This window comes from Monodelphis domestica, chromosome 1, assembly GCF_027887165.1.
Source record: "Monodelphis domestica isolate mMonDom1 chromosome 1, mMonDom1.pri, whole genome shotgun sequence".
NCBI classification, from domain to species: Eukaryota; Metazoa; Chordata; class Mammalia; order Didelphimorphia; family Didelphidae; genus Monodelphis; species Monodelphis domestica.
The window spans coordinates 413,756,494-413,761,856 of NC_077227.1; the positions used below are offsets into that span (position 1 = coordinate 413,756,494).

Sequence of the window (5,363 nt, forward strand, 5' to 3'; positions counted from 1 at the left end):
ACTTCCCAGCTGTGTGACCCTGGGCAAGTCACTTAAGTTCTTACCACTCTTCTGCCTTAGAACCAATACCCAATATTGATTTAAAGATGGAAGGTACGGGTTTAAAAAAACAAACAGAATGCCAAACTTAAATATAGAAAGGCAGAAGTGTATTAAATGGATCGAAAGTCAAGAGATGAGTTTAAACATTGGCTCTGTCATGAACCACCTACTAGCCCCTCAGCAATTAAATTTTCCTCTCCAATTATTATTTGCTTTTCACCCATCCCTAATAATCTATAGAACTGGGTGGGGGGAGGGCAGGATTTAACTGATCCTAAAAGTTTTTTCTAGCTCCAACATTTATAACCCAGGGTCCTCAGCAGTTCTAGATTGGGTGTCCCCCCATTTTAGCCCTAGAGGCCTTTCAGTACTTAACACACTATATCAAATGACGAAATTCTGAATCAAACTTTTAGAAGGAAATCTTTTGATTTCTTGCTTTCCCTATACTGGAAAGACAGAAGAGATAACTAATTGAATTCTGAATGTAATCATGAAAATGGTGATAACCATAATCGTTTTTATGGCTCTTTACACAATGATGTTTTCTCACAAGCACCTTTGAATTCCTTCAAGACTCTCAGCTTATGTGGCATCTCCTACAGGAAGACGTCCCAGTCATGGAGCTCTCAGAGGGCCACAGAGGTGACATGACTTGCCCAAGGTTATACCAGTGGTTAGCCACAGAACCGGAATTCAAACTCGGGTCATCTGTTTCCAAATTCAGCCCTTTTTGCCCTGCTCTGGGCTGACTCTTACTCAGACTCCCACGGTGTATGTGTGACAAATCTGGCAGCAGCTGCTCGGGTCTCCTGACCCCAGGTCCGACACTGACACAGCATGCTGCTTGTCCTGACCATATCTCCAGATTTAGGAAGTTCATTTGCTAATGTCTTATTATGACATTGACCCAGCAGTTTGCCGTAGGCCCTTCGGGGGGTCTCAAATGCCCACATGGGTAGACAGCCTTCAGTCTGAAAGCTGGCACGAGCTGTCAGCTCTGAAAGAGGACACCTTCTCTGACTCCCAGCAGAAAGCACTGGAAGATCAAGCCCTCTTTTAAAAATTAATGAATTGAAAGGAGAGAGAAGAAACCGCCTATGTAATGCGGAAAATGGTCCTGATGACCACAGCCCTGGTCTCTCTCCAGATGATGTCATCATCTAGTCTAAATAATAAATTTGTAACAATGTAGCCAAAAAATGGGTAAAAGTCAAAGATGCTTGGGGCAGCAAAATCTGAAGGGAGAAACAAAAAGTCTGGAGTGAGGTTTTCTGTTCCCTGTATAATTAAATTATCCACCATATAGAAGGATAGGGTGAAAAACCACAGTAAGTTGTGGGTTCTCTGAGCCTGTAGGTCCCCACCCCTTCTTGGCAGACAAAAAAGAATGGCAAAGGAGTGCTTTGAAATCCCATGTGCTGCATATATGCAAAATGGCCAGTTGTTGGGAATGCCCAGCTGTGAAAAGAGGAGATGGGGGACATGAGCCATTTTGTTTCCTCCAAACCCAAATACTGTAATATATAACAAAAACAAGGATCAAAATAGGGAGAGAACCTGGAGCTATGACTTCACTGGTACCAGGTGTTCCCAGATGAGAAAACTTCCTCTCTCAGGGCAGACCTATACCTCTTCTACAAATTAAAACCATCTAGAATTCCCTAGAGCACCCAAGAAATGGAGTGACTTGCCCAAGGTCACTGCGCCAGGATGTGGGAAAAGCAGGCCTTGAACCCAGCACTTATTACTCCAAAACCCTACACACAATACAACACTGCTTCCTTTGGTGTTAAAAATAGAAGCATTTTGTTTGTAGCATTTTAAAGTTGGCGGAGTTCCTTACAACAACCCCCAGGCTCAGGTATTACCCTCCTTTTCCAAATGAGAAAATTAAGGTTCCAAAGTGCCTATGAGTGACGGAAGCTGGATTCGAAAGTACGTCTAGGACCACAAGACAAGTGTTTTAAATGGGTGCTAGGTGTCATGCTAATTACTGTGGGGAACGTGAAGAAGCCTGGCCATAGCCAAGATGGAAAGCTAGAGAGAAGACAAGTGTATGTGTAAATATGCTGTCAATTAGACACCAGACATTAAGTCCTATCAGAGTTTGAGGTGGGCAAAAAAGGCTTTATGGAGACTTCAAACTTAGGGTCAAACCTTAGATGGTATGTGAAATTCATATAGTTTGAAAGGAAGAGAGGAAACAATAATGATAAAGCACATATCCTAAGATTTAAGCTGAGAATCTTGTTTAGTTGTTACAGTCGTAATGTACTCTTCATGACCCCATTTGGGGTTTTCTTGGCAGAGGTACTGGAATAGTTTGCCATTTCCTTCTCCAGCTCATTTTACAGATGAGAAAACTGAGGCAAACAGGGTTAAGTGGCTTGATCAGGGTTACACAGCCAGTAAGTGTCTGAGGGCTGATTTGAACTCAGGAAGATGTCTTCTTTATTCCAAGCCCAGTGCTCTACCCATTGCACCACCTAGCTTAGAATCTTACCTGTCACCTAGTCCAACTCCCTCAGCTTTTACACTTGTGGAAAGTAAGAGACTTTGATGGGACTCACCCAAGGGAGGGAGAGCCAGGAATTCAATGGGGGTCTTCTGACTTCCTTCAACACACCATACTTCAGAGGTAGGAAACGATGAGGTGTCCTTGAGTACCAGTCAGGAGAACTGTACTATCTGTGTGGAATAGAGTTTGTGTAACAAGCACTAGAAGGACAAGCTGGAGAACTCAATTGTAGTTAAACTGTGACCTAGAAACATTCCCTTCTTATGTCAAAGTAGTGTCTTATCAATTATAGAAACAGGAAGTCACAGATTTAGAGCTGGTGGAAACCATAGCATCCATTCCATCCCTTTCTTTTTATGGTTGAGGGTATGAGGCCCAAGAGGTGATGTGACTTGCCCAAGGGCACTGAGACTTGAAGAGGTAGATACAGACCTTTGAGCCCAGATCCTCTGACCTAAAAGTCCAGTGTTTTTTTAATTGAATCATCCTGCTTTGCATTTCTCCTTGCACTCCTGAACCTTCAACCCCTCATTACATCTATTTACACTGGCTATTTAACATGGGCTCTAAGATATTGGGGGAGCCTCTTTCTTTAAAATGGTTTTCATTTTATTTTTGTTGTTGAATGGGGCAAAAACTCTGTTTATTAACACTCATCTGATTTGATAAGGTCTAATATTGTAGATTGGTAAACCTGGGAAATTTCACTTTAAAAATTGTCATTCCTGGGGCAGAGAAGAGGGTGGTGGCTATATAGTCAGAAGACCTTGGTTCAAAGCCCACCTCTGATACATACTGATCCTGTTGCAGTGGATAGAGTGCAAGGTCTGGGAGGCAGGAAGACTCATCTTAATTCAAATCTGGTCTCAGACACTGACTAGCTGTGTGACCTTGGGGAAGTCACTTAACCTTATTTGCCTCAATTTCTTCTTCTGTAAAATGAGCCAGAAAAGGAAATGGCAAACCATTCCAGTATCCTTGCCAAGAAAATCCTAAATGGGGTCATGAAGAACCAGATACAACTAAAACAACTCAACAACAACAACAACAACAAAGAGCCTGGGAAAGTCACATAATTCTCTGGGTCATAATTTTCATATGAATCTATAAAACAAGATGGTTGCACTAAATAGCTTCTGAGGTGGCCTGTTCACTACCAGAATGAAGACTACTATAAGAATATAGGTGATATCCCAGAAAATACTGACATCTCTCTTAAGGGTCAGACAGTTGTTGTGAAGAGCCCTAGAGAAATCCTATGAAGGGATTCCAACCATATCAATGTTGCACTCAGACTCCTTGGAAAGAAGGAAAAAAGGCTCCGTGTAGACGAGCAGTGGAGAAATCAAAAAGAACTTGCCACTGTGTGCACAATCTGTAGTCATTGGCAAAACATGATCAAAGGTATAACCTTGGGTTTTCTTTACAAGATTAAGTCTGTATCAATCATCAATGTTGTTATTCAAGAAAATGACTCACTTGTTGAAATCAGAAATTCTGTGGGAAAAAAAAATACATCCAAAGAGTGCACATGAGGCCAGGTGTGGCTTGTGCTGTTTCTTAAGTTCAGAAAGATGAGTTAATTCTTGAAGGAAATAATATTGAACTTGTCTCAAACTCATCTGGCCACCACAGTCAAAAATAATGATATCAGAAAATTTTGGGATGGCATCTATGTTTCTGAGAAAGGCACAGTGCAACAAGCTGGTGAATACCAAAGGCAGTGTCCTGAGGAGTCAACACTTACTCAGATGTCAAAATAAAAATACTTTTTGTCAATAAATAAATGACTTCTGAGGTCTCTCCAAATCTATGATCTCATGAATATTCTTGAAACATTTCCTATGGAATTATAGAATCACATAGCATATAACTTTAAATTGTAAAGCACCTTAACAATCATTCAACCTACCTCACACCTTTTTAGAGATGAGAAAACAAGGGAAAGAGCCTTCTTCCAAGTTACATATCTAATTGGTGGAATCATGGAATCTTAGAAGTTTCAAGAAAAGTCAATTACTCAAATTCCTACTCAAATCACAAATTTCATCTATTATGTTCATGAAATATGGTCATCTAGATATTGAACAACAAGACAAAATTAAAAAAAAAACTTTTAGCTTTGAACTCATTGTACAAAGATTTTATTTCCCACCTGGTTGCACTACTTTGACACTTCTCTGACTTCACCTTATTCTCTTATTTTTCTCTCTCCCCACTTTTCCACCTCCTTTTGTGTACAATGCCTGACACTTAGTAGCTATTTAATAAATCTTCATTGACTATTGATTCACAGCCCATTCTATTTTTTGCTAGTTCAAATTGCTGATTGATAGCATTGCTGAGCAGACTTGTTTGTGTTAGTTTCCTCATCTGTAAAATGAGCTGGAGAATGAAATGGGAAACCACTCCAGTATCTTTGCCAAGAGAACACCAAATAGGGTCAGAAAGAGTCAGAACTGAACAACATCACCTGAACAAAGGGCCTGGCATCAGCTGACATCAACTGGTACTTCCATGCTGCCTAAAAACATTTGTAACAAACATTCTCCGTTTTAAATGAACCTTTTTAAACTCTTAACCATGCCTAGAGGCTATTATTCTCTATAACCTGAGACCCAGAATGGGGACAAGGTCCATGACTACAATTCTTCCCCTTTTGTGGTACATTTAGTTCTCATTATGATCCAACATGAAAAATGGATGGGCTAATACAGTTTTGAAATCCTTTCCCACAACTGAAGAGATTAAAACCAGAGGAATTTGAGCGAATCATCCAAGATCTGGAGGTCAGAAATAA

At 40.5% G+C, this 5,363-nt stretch overlaps 1 pseudogene; it reads left to right on the forward strand.

Annotated features, from left to right (window-relative positions):
- The first annotated feature begins 931 nt into the window (after window positions 1–931).
- LOC100617358 (60S ribosomal protein L9-like) lies at window positions 932–4,326 on the forward strand (annotated as a pseudogene).
- Window positions 4,327–5,363: the final 1,037 nt, after the last annotated feature.